The sequence below is a fragment of the Mustela nigripes genome, chromosome 12 (assembly GCF_022355385.1).
Source record: "Mustela nigripes isolate SB6536 chromosome 12, MUSNIG.SB6536, whole genome shotgun sequence".
In the NCBI taxonomy this organism is placed as follows: domain Eukaryota; kingdom Metazoa; phylum Chordata; class Mammalia; order Carnivora; family Mustelidae; genus Mustela; species Mustela nigripes.
In genome coordinates this window covers 61,911,203-61,928,526 of record NC_081568.1, presented here as the reverse complement: position 1 = coordinate 61,928,526, position 17,324 = coordinate 61,911,203, and the positions used below count along the sequence as shown (strand labels likewise).

Here is a 17,324-nt window from a genome sequence, read left to right as displayed (position 1 = left end):
GACCCCCGAGGTAGTACTCTCCCTTAGTCTACACACTCTGCCACATGACAGGACAGTGGGACAGGAAAGAGGCGCCTAAGTGTTACTTGTCGCAGGGAGAGTGGCATCGCCACAGCCCTGGATAAGAGCAGCACGAGAATCCAGATGCCCAATCCCAGACCCTGAGCTGCTCTCACCCGTGATCCTTTTCGCTTGTCTCTATCACAGCCCTTGTCACATAACTCAGCACTGAGATGGCTTGCTGGAATACTGTCTCCCCCACTGATTCTGAGTCTACCAGAACAGGCCCTCCTTTGTGCTCTTTGCATCTGCCACAACACCTGGAGCTGTGCTTGCACTCCAAACATTTCCGTGGGACCACATGAATCAGAGGGATAGATGGCTGCCAAGACGCATAAATAACTCAGACGATCTGGTTCAAGTCCAAGCTCAGCCACTGGCTAGCTGTGAGGCCTTGAGCAAGGAACTTCATACCACTGGGCCTCAGTTTCCTCACCTGCACCACGAAGAGGTTTATTCACAATCATATCAGCCGACTATGAGACAGATTCCACAGGTGGAATGCAAAGGAACACTCCTAAATTTTATTTCATTCCAACGGATTCAGATTTATTTTTCGGCTTATAAAAACGTAACTAGCTCATTGAGGCCTTGAAAATGAGATGCATTTTTTTAAAAAAGTTCATTTTAAGAATCTGTTTGAGGGGAGGTGGGGGGATGGGTGAAACAGTTGAAGGGGATTAAAAGCACATTTATATTGAGCACTGAGCCATGTACAGAATTGTTGAATCACTATATTCAACACATGGAACTAACGTAACACTGTATGTCAGCTAGACTGGAATCAAAGTTTTTTTAAAAAGAAATTCACTGTTTCCAAAACTGCAAAAAAATAACATAATCTATTTGCTCATGGTTACCAGTACTTATATATTACAAATAACTGGGAGTTACTTGTGGCGATTGAGTTTCAGGTATCGGGTTAGATGATCTTTAACACCGATGCCTCCAACAGGAGGACCAGGGAAGGAGCTACAGAGCACGAAGAAGTAGAATAAAGATTAATGAGATGTTGGAAATGATCTTTGTCCTATTGAATGCCAACTACGTGCCTGGCACTGGCTACACACCCTGGGAGACACGCACCAGATGTGAACAGAGCCACAAAATGGTGGATGGGGCCAGGAAAGGGGCAGGAAAAGCAAAAGTTGGTTTTATCTTTTTAAAGCCTTCAGTGCTATCTGCAGAAGCAAGTACACGCAGAACTTTGTTGGTTTACTTTGAAGAACACAGAGCCACAGACACTTTCTAGAAGACAGAGGATCCTCGTGTGGATGCCTATGCTGAGGGAGACAAGGAGAGGCGTGGGCCAATGCCCTCTAATTTCCCATTGAATTCTATCTTGGCTTGGTGCTGTCACTAACAGAGTACTGGACTCCACTGAATATTTATTATTCTGATGTAAAACTCACTAGTTAATGCAATCTAGCCAGTAATTATTTCACCTGAATCTGAGAGGTTCTCTGCCGCTGTCTCATTGCCAGGGTGGCCAGCTCCTGGGGAGGGTCTGGGGGGGACGGCGGTCCTGTGAAGCGCTGAGGGCTGAGAAGCATCAACATGGGTCCATAGGCTTCTATTTCCCAGAAATGGGCCGAGTAGAGGGCGGTGAGGAGGATTAGGTCAAATCCCACCCTACCACAAGACAAACAGCTCTCCTGAACCCTGGTCTGTCCAAGGATGGAAGCCAGAAGTGGTCCCTGTTGTGCATGAAGGAACTAGACATATGTTTCCAGTGTTTGCCAGGAAAACTACTCAAATGAATACAGCTTCCCATAAAAAGCAAACCAAAAGCAAATTAAGATGGAGGAATGGCATCCCCACATTTTCTTTATGCCCACTATATAATTTTCCTCTAGCTGAACATCCACTGATGGCCACAAAGATTCCCCACCTTTCTTTCATATGTGGAGGCTAGAAGTGTCTTCTTGGGGACCGCTGCTTGGGGACACTGCATGAAGACATATAAACCAAAGCAGCAGTTCGAGGAGCTTCCCCAGCAGAGCAAGAGTAATGAATACCATTTGTTATGCAAGTCCTACGTATGTGCCAGGCACTAGGCTAGCATTATCTGTTCACTACCTCACCAAGTCCTGCTTGGGGTTTCCTCAGGTAGCTGTTACAGCTTCCATTTTACAAATGAAGAAACTGAAGGTAGGATGAGGGTAGGACATGTGACTTGCCAGAAATCAGCTAACTAATTAGTAGCAGAGCTAGGATTCAAACCCAGGTCTGTCTGATTCTCACATCCACACTTCTCCCCGACCTCAATGTATACCCCCATCCCAGGTGGTACATGACCTACCATCCACCCCAGCCTGGCTTCTGGAAGGTCCTATTAGTCTGTATCCCTGGACGCCAAGCTGCTCCCCTCTCTCAGCCCTTCTCCTCGGACTGGTGTGTTCTCTTTCCTCACTCCTCCTCCACGTGAATTTGTCTCTGTCATTCTAGAACCAGGCTATGCTCTTCTGTCTCTGAGAAGTCTTCCCAGCCCTTCATCCACAAGACTGTCCATTTCTGACCTCCCATGACCTGAAAGGTGTTCATTTGGTCCTCTGAAGATGAGAAGAGGTAATGGGTTTCAGTGCTGTTCTTACCCAAGTTCAAGAGCACAGCTACCATCCCTCTGGGTGTCGAGACCCCCCTGCCCTCTATCTCAGGGGCTACAGGTGTAATGGACCTTGAAAGAACGGGGGTGTCCACACAGAGCTGTTTGGATGGGACTTGGTGACGTCTCTGGGCTCAGGTGAGTGTTGTTCTGAGGGGTGATCCACAGGTGTCCCAGAGGCCACAGGTTGGAGTGAGTAGACAAAGGGCATTTGGGACTCCTGTGTAGGCATCTGTTCAGCTCCCAGGCTGCCTCTGACAGTCTCGCACTGCTAACCTTCCCCTCTCTGCCATGACCTCAGTCAGGCCCCCCATCTTATACTATGCCCCACACCCACTCTTTGCCAGTCCTCCCTTCAGCCCAGAGACACCTCTGTGGTCTGGGGCGGGGAGAGGCCCATGAGACTCTTCCTTGATCCTCATTCTAATTGTAAGGTTACAGAAGTAATGAACCCACCTGAGCTTGAAATGCGCTGCATTCTAGCTGTGTAACTCGATCAAGTTTCTTAACCTCTCTGTGCTGCAGTCCTTTCATCCAGAACACAGCTATTGTGTGAGGAGGAAAGGAGTCCACACACACACACACACACACACACACACACACACACCCCTCCCAGAACAGGGTTTGGCACATGGTAAGCGCTCCATAAATGTTTGCTGTGGTTATTACTTCTTGTGCTTTTTATTCCCACAATTAAAACCAGCTTCTCTTTATGTGTGGCAGCCTCTGTCTGACCCAAGGAGAAGTCACACAGGGAGAGGCAGGAAGAAAGTAACACACAGAGGTGGCCTCTGAAAGTTGCTGTCTCCAGCTGGACTTCCAAGCAGAACCCCAGGCTGCATGGAGTCCAGAACAAGAACTGGGAGAAGCCCAGGGGCTTGACCCAGGACTCCCTGACTCTCCCAGCCATCGAACCTGATCAGCAGGGTTCAGCAAGATCTCCAATGTCACACAAGGGACCCGATGACATCTGAGACACAGGTCATGACCGCCTTGAACATCATTTCCTCGTGTGTAAAATCAGGATTCTGGTAATAGAACCTTCCAGGAGCAGCTGCGAAAATGAGCTAGACGAAGACACGTGAAGAGCTTTGAAGATGCCTACATAGGACACCCCCTGATGTTAGAGCTTATCATGATCTTGCTAATTTTTCTTTCTTCTTTGTGCCTTTCTGCATTTTCCATTTTCTGTGATGGATATGTGCTAATTTTACAACTAGGTAAATATGGAGAAACAGCATGTTTTAAAGAAAAAATGATTAAAGACAGAAAATCAGTGTGAGGGTATGAAGAAGGACGAGGATATACCCATCTGAGGATAACTCAGGGAGAACCACATGGGGGCAACAGCATCTGATAAGGGCTTTCCAACACGGGTAGAATCTTATTAAGTGGCAAGAGGATTAAGTGCACCATCATGAGCCAAGGGAAAGAGAACTTGTCAATAATGAAAAAGATGTGAGGAGAGTAAACCTAGCTATGCCAGCAGGAGAGGCAGGAAGAAGGTCTTAGGAGATGCATGTTTCCCAGAATGCCTATTATTCTGGCCAAAAAGGAAGCCAGTGACAGAAAGCAAATACGGCCTGTCAAACAGAGAGACCTCTCTGTGTTACTGATGTAGGCTTAGAATTGGTGCTGGAAAACACAAACTGATCATTTACAAGAGAAGAAATAAAAATGATCCCTAAAACCATGGGGAAAAGGTATCAAGTAAGACAGGCCAATATACACAAGAGTAGCGAGAGGGGGAGAGGGAGGCAGGAAAAGGAAGTCCATCAAGGTTTATCCTCACACTCAAAGAAGCAACACAACTAAATTCACCCCTTTCTGAGACCATGTAGAGAGCCTTAGCCTCCTTGGTCTCAGCCCCAAGGCCCTTCACTAAAGGAAGGTCAATAACCCTCTGAGTTAGCGCACCACCTCCCAGGGCCCTAAGAGCTCACTGCTCCCTGCTCTGCCAAGGGAGCACTTATGAGGACAGAGAACAAAGCATGGGTCTTGCCTTTACAAAAGCATCAAAACCTGGAGAAATGAAAAGCCCAGCCAGCTGTTATAGGCAAGGAACTTAGAACAAACACATTCCTACTTATTCTCGTCTTTTTTAAAGTGCTCCTCCAATCTCGTATAAGCAAATAGGTAGACAGTGGCATTTCAGCATTGGAAATCCCACTTCTGCCACCCTGAAGCAGTGTAACTCTAGGCTAGGTGCTTCCTTCCCTGGAGCATGAGTTCCTTTGTCCATCCAGTGGAGGAATAACACAGACCCCGTAAGGTGGTTGGGAGCTTTAGAGAAAGTGAATGCATGGTCAAAGTCAGCTCTCGATAAGGACCAGCAATTGCTATCAAAAAGTCAGAGAGAAAGACAAGCATGCACCAAAATGCACACAGAGTAGCTCCTCTGGGCTGGAGAGCAAAAGCTGAAGTCTTTAATTTTTCTAAGATCTCTGCTAGCAAGAGCCCTCACCAAGGATGGGCTTTCAGGTTGCAAACGGTCTTGTTTTCCTAGCTTTATAACAGGAAAGGGAGCTTCAGTGTGGAGCTGGCCACACAGAGCACTGGGGCTGATGGACCACACACTGGACCCAGCCCCTTGGGCAAAGCTTAAGCAGTTTGTGTGGTCTCGCTCTGGCACTAGGCAAGAAGAAAAGACCTCAGACATCCATCTGCAGCTCTAGTATAAGAAAGGGGTGTACATGCCTGCTTTGGGGGCAGCTAGCAAGTGACCTGGGGGACTTTGAGCTCAAAAAACTAATTCTACAGGAAGCAGAGATAATTTAAGAAAATGAAGCCTATTATCCCAGACATTTGAGAACATGCCTGTTTCTTCCTGCCCCGTGCCCATATTCTAGAACACAAAATAAGCTGCTTTCATGAATTCAAATAAGGACCTCCACTATCTACCCTGAGTCCTTCTGGACTTAGTAACAACCCAAAACACACTGCTTGCAATACGGCCCTCCTTTCAGCCATCCTCCTGCATAAAGTCATGTGCCAGGCGAGGCAGCCAAGAGCCAAGTTCTCCCTCATTTCATCACATGAAAGGCTGCCAGAGTAGCACCAATATATTCTGTGGTCTCTGCTTAATTCCATCTTCATTTAGCAAAATCTCCTGATACTGTTAATTTGCTTTGAGACCCAGTGGAGGAGAGTAAATGAGCCACTTATTCAAAACTTAAGTTAAGGTGGCATTAGGTGAGAATGACAGAGGCCACTGCTGCTTGTCATCCTGTGCTTGTCATGCCCCTGGAGAATAATCCAAAGTGGGGGACACTGAAGATACTGGCATCTCAGGAGATATAAGTTTAGGATAAGCTTATATCCACAGCATGTGGGTGGTACACCCTGGAAATAGTCAATGCTTTTTAAATGTTCAAATAAATTCATAGATGACAGCTCCAGAAGGGATTATGAAAGGAACCTAGAACAGGCAATGTGTTTATAAATGAGCACAATGACTAAAACAGATTGGCTTCCCTCTACCCCACAAAAACAATATTGCTGTGGCAAGGTTATGAAGCATTCTGACCTCTGGACCTCACAATGACTAAATCATAAGTAGGACTCAATATGTCAGAAAAGCAAATATATCGCAACCATAAACCTTTACAACGGTCTGCCATGCTAAGAATTTACACAACATGCCCAATATGATGGACATTGCGTATCAGCTGCATTAATCACACGAAAAGTCCCATTTTACTCTAAAGCATACCCAAAACTAAAAAAATACAATGCAACTGCACCACCAACTTGACCTACAGCCGATATGTTAGCTATAATATACATCACATGAGCACCACTTTGACTCAACTTCTTAATATGTGAGAGCTTTGGGGGAAACAATTTTTAAAATTCTGGTCTCTTTGAAGATGATGCAGGAAAAACTACATGGGTGCCCTCAGCTGAGGGCATTGCCCTGCAGCAGTGGCCTACAGCCCCCTGCCTCAGTGTCCCGCTCCCACTCTTAAGTGGCACAGTAGTCCCCACCCTGATGGTGGTGAGTATACCAGTAGCCATGTGTCTCCTCCCTCTTAGAAATCTCTTGGACCATATTGCATTGTATACAGGATGAACACCCACCGTTTGCATCCACACGGGTGGAACTGGGAGGAATTATGCTAAGTGAAGTAAGTCAAGCAGAGAAAGACAATGAGCGTATGGTTTCACTCACATGTGGAATAGAAGCAATAGCATGGAGGACCATAGTGGAAGGGAGGGAACTGAAGGGGGAGAAATTAGAGAGGGAGACGAACCATGAGAGACTATGGATGCCGGGAAACAAACTGAGGGTTTCAGAGAGTCAGGGGTGGGGGAGGGGATATCAGGGTGATGGGTATTAAGGAGGGCACGTGTTGTGATGAGCACTGGGTGTTATATGTAACCAATCACTGAACACTACATCAAAAACTGAGGATGTATTACACAGTGGCTAATGGAACATAATAGAAAGAGAAAGGAAGGAAGGTAGGAAGGAAGGAAGGAAGGGAGGAATGGATGGACGGATGAGGAGGGAGAAAACTCTTGAAGATTCCCCAGCCTTAGCTTGGATGCTTCAAATGCTAGAGCACTCACTACAAGGCAGCTCCTTCCACTGAGACAGATACCTAGCTCCCCATAGTCCTTATCTGCTTTCCTGGAAACACAGACGTTGAACTTACCTTCCTTTCGTAACCCGGGATATGCCAGTTAAAATGCTGTAGCATCAAGAAAACACGTTTTATCCTCAATGAGGATAAAACAATGTGGAGATTTATAGACTTGCCTACGGGGCAGCCCTGAATTGGCACGGGCTTGTGCGGGGGAGGGGGATTGATCTAGTGGCTCTGCCCTCTCCCCAGGGCTGGAAGACATTGTGGTTAGAGGGTGGCTGCCAACAGCCAGCTAAGCTACCTGCTTAGACAGAGAGCCAGCCCTCTCCTGAACCCCCTCAAAAAAGCACAGACTTACTTTCTTAGAAGCCCTTACCAAACCCCTCCTTGTGTTTCATTGGCCTGAAATGTCTTAAATCCACCATCTCTAAGACAATCACAGAGGCAAAGGGGTTGGGACTTCCATGACTGGCTTAGCTACAGATCAACCCAGGGTCCGTCAAGCTGTGGGTCAATCTACCAAACCCCACCTCCTCCCCCCACCCTTGGTGTCACACAATAGGGGGAAGGTGTGGTGGATGTCGGAGACACAATGACCATGTCCACTCTATGGTTCTTCTCCTTTTTTGGTTGAAAAATCTAATCCCTTCCCTTGATCCTCCGCAGGTAGGGGCCTGGGGCCACTTGCAATCTGGCTGCCCTCTCTGGCTAAGCCTGTGGAGAGCGGCTGTGCCTGTCAGTACCCTAGGCATGCAGAGACACTCACCAAACCTCACCTGGGACTTCCACAGTCATGCCATGCTGGGGGCTTACATTGGCCAAGTCACCATGAGCTTCAGTGGCGACTGGGTTTGGATTCCTGCTCTACCACTTACTGGATATATAACCCCGAACAGGTTATTTCACCATGGTCACCCCTGGTTTTCTCATCTGTGAAATGGGAATAATAACAGTACATATTTTATCAGGCTACTGTCATGAGATAAAGCATGGACAGGCTGAACCCACTCTGTGGTGGACCATAAGTGCCTCGTAGATTGTGGTATTATCGTTAATAATAATGAGTGAGTTCTCACCCATCTGGTACCAATATCAGCCCCCAACTGCACAGAAAAGTAGAAGCTTTCTGCTCCTCTTGCTCACACCAGATCCAGAAACGTGATCCTTGCCATCTGCGGACACCCAGCTGTGCAGAAGGCCCCACATTCTCTGCAGCAGAAACTTGCTCTCTGCCCTCCAAGAGCCCTCCCCTCCCCCCCTCCACCTGCTCTGCCTCTGCTCCCTGCCCCCCAGACTCCCGATATGTAACAGGACTATGCACAACAGCTCGGTCACCACAGAAATACCCATTTACAGTAACGGTGCCCTTTTTTCTGCAAGTGCAGCTGCTACTCTGTGCCTCCATTACTCAAATGTAACAAATCCACTTCGGCAATCCTGAAGTTAATTATAAGGGAAAAAAACTCAAGAGTTCTGGAAAGATTATTTCAATAGTAACCATTCATCTTGGAAAATATTCAGCCTTCCCCAGGAGCTAAAAAAGAAAAATAACTACCACACTCTATTTCTTTGCAAGTGTTCTTACAGTATAAGAGCTTCTTATGGTGATTGTGGATATTGATATTTTAAAGCAGTTTAAAGATATTTGCTGAGGCAGGAACCAGAGGGCAGACTGACTGCCCAGTGACTGTTTCCTCCTTGGGGTTAAAAAAAAAAAAAAAAAATGGGTCATGTCTCAAATCTTAACACTTCCTTCCCTTCTGGGCAAAGAATTCCTGTTTCTTGGGAACTTTCTTGACCCTCCACCCCCCAACCTGTCCAGCACCCTCTTGCCTTGGGCTGTCCCCTGGGCTCTGTCCAATTGCCCTGATTCAATCTCATTCTGCCTACCCCTCCAGACAGGTCTATTAGGGAGACTGGCTTCCTAGCTGTCGACTTGGCTCTCCCAGCTCACCTTTGACCCCATGCTCTGCAGCCCATTGGTCAGGACCTTTACCTGATCACCTGCCTGTCCAACAGGTGACTCCAGACAGATATGAGAGAAGATCATCCCATTACACCCTAAGTGGAGCAATACCTGAGAAGATTCTGGGTATCCATCTCAATCCTGATTCTGACCTTAAGGAGGAAACTCAAACTCTTGCAAAACTACCCCCTTATCACCATCACCATCGGACACAGAAAGGACTGGGTGGGCCATGAAGCTAATTCTGGGCAGGACGACTGACACATCAACCAGGGTCCATCTGGTACACCTGGAAGCACATCACACACAAGATCAGATGGAACACATGGAAGATCAGACAGTCATTCCTGTTTCTTCTTCCCGCCCTCTGCCACGTGGCCTTGCTGAGCAGGGTGACACGGAGAGTACATCTTCACTGCACAGACACTGGGCTTGCCTACGTGCTTTGCTTTGGCCAAGGTAATATCAGTAGATGTGACACAAGAGGAACTCTCCCAAGATTTGCACAGTTTGGTTTGCCCCTTTACACTTTCATGACCCACCATGAGAAAGGCATGCCCCAAGTAGCCACTAATCCAAAGAGACCAGGACTCAACCAGCAGCCTAGAGCCAAGCCGTCAATCCCAACAAGACCCAGTCAACCCCCAGTATCATGAGCAAGAAAACAAATGTCTGTAGTTGTCTGTATGCTGAAAAACCCAAACAGAATGGCCATCACCCCAAGGCATCCTGACCACAAGGTTCCTTATTGCCCCAAACCAGGAGGTGACAGCAATCAACACAATTTAAAGGCTATAGATGGAAATGGAGACAATATCTGCAAACCACATCTCTGATAAGGAGTTAATATACAAAATATGTAAAGAAATCATACAGTCCAATAGTTACTAATAATCCAATTCAAAAAAGGTCAAAGGCAGGCACCTGGGTGGCTCAGTTGGTTAAGCGTCTGCCTTCGGCTCAGGTCACAATCCTGGAGTCCCAGAATCGAGTCCCATGTTGGGTTCCCTGCTCAGCGAGGAGTCTGCATCTCCCTCTCCTCCTCCCCCTGGTGCACGTGTGCACACTCTCCCTCTCTCTCAAGTAAATAAATAATAAATCTTTTTTAAAAAATGGTCAAAGGACCTGAATAGATATTTTTCCAAAGAAGACATTCAAATGGCCAAACTGGTATATTGAAAAGGTCCTCAACATCAATGATCACCTGAGAAATGCAAATCCAAACCACATTGGGATATCACCTGACACCTGTTAGAATGGCTGTTAAAAAAAAAAAAACAAGAGATAACAAGTGTTGGCAAGGATGTGGAGAAAAGAAAACCCCTATGTGCCAATTATGGGAATGCAAACTGGTACAGCCACTATAGGAAATAGTTATGAAGATTCCTCAAAAATTTAAAAATAGAATTATCATATGATCCAGCAATCCTGCTTCTGGATATACATACAAAGGAAATGAAACCAACATTTGGAAGAGCTATCTATGCCCCCATTTTCAATGCGGCATTATTCATAGTAGCCAAAATCTGGAAACAACTAAGTGCCCACGGACAGATGAACAAATATAGAAAATGTGGTATGTGAGTGAGTGTGTGTGTGTGTGTGTGTGTGTGAGAGAGAGAGAGAGAGAGAGAGAGAGAGAGAGATGGAATATTATTCAGCCACAAAAAAGAAGGGAATCTTGCCATTTGAGACAACATGAATGAATCTGGAGGGCATTTTGCTAAGGGAAATAAGTAAGACAGAGAAAGACAAGTACTATATGATCTCATCTTATACATGGAATCTAAAAAAAACTAAACTCATAGAAAGAGAGAAGAGACCCGCGGTTATTGGGGGCTGGGGATAGGAGCAGGGGAAATGGGCGCAAATTCCTGTCGTAAGATGAAGAGGTCCCGGGGATGCGATGGACAGTGTGGTGACTAGAGTTTACAATACTGTATCACATACTTGAAAGTTGCTAAGAGAATAGATTTTAAAAGTTCCTAAACACACACACACACACACACACACACACACACAGACACACACACACACACAAAGGTAACTATGTGAGATGAGGAATGTGCTAACTAACCTTATAGTTGTAATCATTTCACAATACACTGGTATAGCAAATCATTACACTCTACACCTAAAACCTCCCCCATGTTATATGTCAATTATAGCTCAATAAAGCTTGGAAAAAAAGGATGATAAATATTTTATTTTTAAAAAGTAGACTGCCATCCTTACAGGACAGAAGAGAGAAGAGCAGCCACTCCATCAAAATCCCCACAGCACTTGGCAGCGATGACTCCCCAAGGAAACAAATGGGAATCGTGGATGGACCCAGCTTCTGCCTCTCATGCCCCATGTGGTGAATGACTGGGCTTGCCTGCCTCACATCCCTTTTCCCTTCCTCTGGCACTAGCCCCCATCCTCCCTCGGGGGAGCCGCCGCCCATCAGCCCTGTGGCTTACGAAGGGTCCCTGCTCTCTGGCTCTAGGCATGGGCTCATACTATGCAGCATATGTTCCCCTGGCCACAGTGAGTAGGTCAGGGATGGATGTATGACCCAAGCCAGACCCCAAAGAGCCAACCAGGGGACTCCTGCAGGAACCTCTTGGGAGGAGGAGCTCTTTCTGGTAAGATCTGGGCTCAGAGATGCTGAAGCCACCCCAAACAGACTGAGGAAAGCCAAGGCTAAAAGATGGAAAGAGACAGATGTCTAAAGCCCTTGTGTGAACACCTGGATCCAGCTGTGCCTTAAGTTAACAGTATCCTGAACACCTTTGATGTATGAGCCCCTAAATTTTTGTTTCTTCAGCCTGTGAAGCTGGGTCGTTTCCCTCCCCCACTGAGGATGCTCCCTTGATAAGACACCCTGTGCAGTTGCTCCTCTTCATCCTTGCATCTTTGAAGTCTGTTTAATGTTAAGAGAGGGCTTAGAATTCTCGTGCTCCTCCATTGGAATTTCTGTTGCTGACCTCTGCCATTTTGTCGAGCCGGTGGTTCCAAATCCTTGACAATGGCAAAGGACATCATCATTGGTCAGGAATATTGCAAAGCATCTGTTTGTATAGGCAGACACTTGTGATTTTCTCATTTTTCTTGGGGGGGGGGGGAAAGCCTGAGCATGTCATCCCCTCCTATCCCTGCCTCCCTCAATGTTCAGGAATATGATATTTCTGAACTTTAGAGCATTAAAAACCAATCAAACCAGCCCCCTTCAAAACGAAAGGAAAGTATCTTGTCACAGAGGGTCCTCTCCCTAAAACGCATTCCAATGCAATGTCACAAATGCATGTAGCCGGCCAGATGCCATCGGCTGCTGATTGAGGGCCATCTCCTCCCCATCCAGTCATCCCCCAGGCCAGCTGTCAGGGCTCCCCACTTGGAGTCCTCAAGTTCCTGAAATGATACGGGCAGTGCAGATGCCACAGCGCTCACGTAAGGCATGAAAGCAGCCTCGGCCCTTGAGGGCTCCCTGCTCAGCTGTCACAGCCAACTGGGCCACCAGCACAACCAAGGGCTTGCTCAGAGAGCTCCCAAGACAAGACTCACTCCCTCACCCCCAGAGTCAAACTCCTGATGCTCCATCCAGCAAAACCTTTGTGTCTCTCTGTACTGCCAGTGGCCCACCCTCTGAGATCATAGTCATTATCATCATTCTTTTTTTAATATCTTAAATGGTAATAAAGTACCCATAACAAGAGTTTACCATCCTAACCATTTCTAACTGTTCAGTTCAGTGGTGTTAATACTGAATCTCCAAACTATTTCATTTTGCAAACCTAGAATTGTGCACCCATTCTATTTTTTTTTTAAGATTTTATTTATTAGTCAGAGAATGAGAAGGAGAGCACAAGCAGAGAGAGAAGCAGGCTCCCCACTAAGCAGGAAGCCCAATGCGGGGCTCAATCCCAGGACCCTGGGATCATGACCTGAGCCAAAGGCAGAGGCTTAACTCGCTGAGCCACCCAAGCGCCTATTTTAAACAATTCTGCACCCATTTTAAACAATAACTTCCCTTCCCCAGCCCCTGGCAATCACCACCGTTCCCCTATCTCTTGATAGGGATACTTCATATAAGGGGTATCGTACCTTATTCGTCTTTTTTATTCCAGCTTATTTCGTTTCAGCCTCACAACCACGAGGTTCACCCACGTTGTAGCAGGTGTCAGAAGGGCGATCCTTTCAGAGGCGGAATAACATTCTATTTCATGTATGTGCCACGTTTTCGTTACCTAGCCACCTACTGAAGGACATTAAGGTTGTTCCCACATCTTGGCCATCATGACGAGCGCTGCCACGAACATGCGAGTGCTGGTCTCTCTTCATCTGTTCCGTTGGCTCTATACCTGGGGGTGTGATTGTCAGAGCGTGTGTTAGTTCCATGCTTAATTTTCTGAGAAAGGGCCATACCGTTCTTCAGAGTGGCTGCACTGCTTTATGTTCCCACCAGGAGTGCACAAGAGTTCTAATCTTTCCACGCCCTCGTCCACACCTATGTCCCTGTCCACACTTATTTCCCGGCAGTCAGGGTGATTGTGGTTTATAGTAGCTCTCCTACTGCATGTGTGAGATGATCTCTCCTTGTGGTTTTGGTTTTAACTTCTCTTACTACTCTTACTTCCAACTCTTCTGCTCAGCATGGCTGTAACTTTCTTCTGTCTGGTTCCTAATGTTTCAGGGGTAGGCATATTTTGCTTTGAAGACACATGATCCTCGGTGCCTAACCGACTTGCTACAGATGGCCCAACTTCTTCTAAGAGAGATCTCCTGCTTCAAAACCACAGGGGCCTAGAGCTCTTCAGTAACTACTTTCCCCATTTCAGAGGAAGACATCAAGGTCTCCAGAGGGATATGGTAGTGGTTCAAACCTGGAGTGAAAACCTGACTGCCACTCCCCAGCTGTGTGACTGCGGGGCTGTCTCTTGGCCTCTCTGAGCCGTGTTCCTGTTTTTGTGTTTTGCTTCTCTGCAAAACAGAGATAGGAACAGTGCCTAGCTCAGGGTTGCTGTGAGCATTAAGCCGGATAACACATGCCAGATGCAATGCTTTGCATTGCATTAAGTGGTCAATAAATGCTAGCAGCTATTGCGGACGGTGTTTTCTTACTCTTACTATATCACTTGCCAAAGTCCCATGAGTAGTGGCCAAGTTTCCTGATTCCCAGTTTATGTTCTTGCTGTGGTAACTCGTTTTTTTTTAAAAAAGAGACTGTATTTATTTGTGAGAGAGAGCGCATACGTGAGTTGGGGGAGGAGGATCTTGAGGATCCCCTCTGATCGAGCAAGATGATGTTCAAGGTGCCAGACACACTGAAAAGCAATATCAGAGCATCTCGGGAGCAAGAAAGAAATTCAGAAAACCACACAGACCGGTAAAACCCCAACTAAGCTAAGAGCAGATAGAAACACAGTACCCTGACTCATCACGGGAAGAGCTCTTGACTGAGGTCCAGAGCATGGGCTGTAGTCAATGTTACAGAAGCAACGGATAAAGCCGAGGCTATTTTGTTTTTTGCTCTGCTCTACTGCCCAGGTCCCGTACACTTGCTCTCCATCTGTCCCTCAGCAACCTGACTGAACTTAAGGCTCGGGCACTGTGCACTCCTAGGATTCCTCAAAGCACACAACCGGTCCATTAACATGAGAGTGGTTAAATGAAGTGTGGTTTCTCCACACTGCAGAATACTATGCGGCTGCTAAAAGGAATTCAGTGGGGCCACATGCGCCTACATAAAAAGATTAGCACAATAAACCAGAAAGTGAAGAGACCCACGTATAGAAATGTTTTATTAAATGATCCACTTATGGATCATTTAGAATAAGACAAAACAAGAATAAAACAAAACACATATGTGGATATAGGCAGATTTTTTTTTTTTTTGGAAGGACACACAAAACTATTATTTGGATTCATTTTCTAGGGATGTCATACCAAAGTACGACAAAGTGAGAGGCTGCAATAGCACAAATGCATTGTCCCACAGTGTGGAGGCTGGAAGTCTGAGAATAAGGCACTGGCAGGCTGGAGTCTGCCTGAAGGCCGTGAGGGAAGGGCGTGTTTCAGGCCTCTCTCCTCAGCTTGTCCATGGCTATCTTCTCTTCCTGTCTCTTCATACAGGCTTCCATCTATGGGTCTCTGAGTCAAAATTTCCCCTTTTTATAGTAATACCAGTCATATTGGATTAGCACCCACTCTAACAAACTCACTTTCACTTCATGACCTCTATAAAAACCCTATCTCTAAATAAGATCACATTCTGGAGGACAAGGGGTTAGAACTTCCAACATATAAATTGGGGAAGGGAGACAGATTTCAACCCATACCACTGCTGGAGGGAAAACAGAGGTGTAGCTCTTACTTTGCACTTTTCTCCATAGACTTTGAGATTTTATCATGTGTATGAATTTCTACTACAAAAATATTTTAGTAGAAAAACCATTTCGAAATTTAAACCTGCCTCCACCCCCCAAATCAACTGCCAAATGAAAGCACTGAGACTATATTTTGTAGGTCAGAATCATTTGTCTCCACCTCTGAAATGTCATGGATCACAGGTCTCCAGGATGGAGTGCACACACCCAGGGGAGAGAGGACTTGATCATACTGGTCTCATGCACTTCTAGTTATCTCCATTTTAATTTGCTTTGTTCTATGGGGTGTGCGTATGTGTGTGTGTGTGTGTGTGTGTGTGCGTGTTTGTGTGCGTGTGTGTGTGTGTGTAGCTGTACCCACTTAGCTAGTCTTAGAGCAGACTAAAACAATGGTTTTGGAAGTAGTTCTCAGCTCATGCTAGAAGGCTCCTTCACAGAGAAGCTGCCTTAGTCATGCAAGGGTCGATACAGAGCCCTCCTGGAAAGATAGGCACCTTCCTACTGGTCAGATAGAATAAGAGAGTCTTCTGAAACTTACCTACTAGAAGGAAGGGTTACTATTACTCCACCATGGACCCAGTCATCAAAATGTCCTCAAAAACAAGAACTGCAAAAAAAAAAAAAAAAAAAAAAGAAAGAAAGAAAGAAAGAAAGAAAAGAAAAAGGAAAAAAAAAAAGAACTGCAGCCAACACCCTGAGAATGGTGTATTGCAAAGAGAGGTCTGGGTTCCCTGATGACACTGCTGAGCCCTTACACAAGCCTTGGAATACTCAGTTCCAAACTTCTTCTTCAGTGAACTAATTAAAAGTCTTGCTTGCTCGATGCCTTATAAATCAGATTTGCTGTCACTTGCAGCCAAAAGCACCCCTGATGGACGCAACAATCATTTTTACCCACGTTACTCTTCCTATGAGATAGTTAAGGACACTGATACCCAGGGAAGCGGATGGATGTATCCCTGGTCACACAGCCAACAAGACTGGAACTGGAACTCAGGGACTTCTTGGAATCCACACACATGCAGGGAAAAGACCCCAGTGAACATAAGCCATTTCTCCCCATGGAGTCTTCACCACATGTTGTCACCTCACAGAGCTGTTTGTAGACTCCAAATGCTATGAGGCACTGGCTGGCCAGCTGTCACCTCCTAGCTCAGCGCCACTGATGTGACGTGTCATCTTTCGCGGTTTTCATGCAGGTCCAGAGGTCCCACAGGCATTCTGCATCCATGCCTTGACGACTTGTCCTGCTCCCTCCCTTCTGTGGCCATTTCTTGTCTTCTCTAGACCTCTGACTAGGTCAATGCACACACACATTCTTGCGATATTTTAAATAATGGTTACGAAAAGTATGTAATCACATCAGGATACTAAACAAAAAGCAGAAAAGCAGAACACCAAGTGCATGCATGGAGATTGGAAAAAACACACATGCACCTAAAAAAGTGAAAGCAAACATAACATAATAAAAGTAAATAAATAAATAAATATTTTTAAAAAAGAAATATTCACTTAAGGGTTATAATAAAACTATGAGAAAGTAAAGATCTGTTGTTTTTTGGTTTTTATTTTTAAAGATTTTATTTATTTATTTGACAGAGAGAAATTACAAGTACACTGAGAAGCAGGCAGAGAGAGAGAGAGAGAAGGAAGCAGGCTCCCTGCTGAGCAGAGAGCCCGATGCGGGACTCGATCCCAGGACCCCGAGATCATGACCTGAGCCGAAGGCAGTGGCT

General features: G+C 46.0%; 1 long non-coding RNA gene across 11 annotated transcripts in view; it reads right to left on the bottom strand.

Moving 5' to 3' along the window:
* The window catches only part of LOC132028435 (uncharacterized), a 238,348-nt gene that overhangs the window by 116,066 nt on the left and 104,958 nt on the right, over positions 1–17,324 (bottom strand). For all 11 annotated transcript variants that reach the window (XR_009407445.1, XR_009407439.1, XR_009407444.1 and 8 more), the window contains one exon: positions 13,307–13,563. This is a non-coding gene — a long non-coding RNA (uncharacterized LOC132028435). The remainder of the gene's footprint in view (positions 1–13,306; positions 13,564–17,324) is intronic.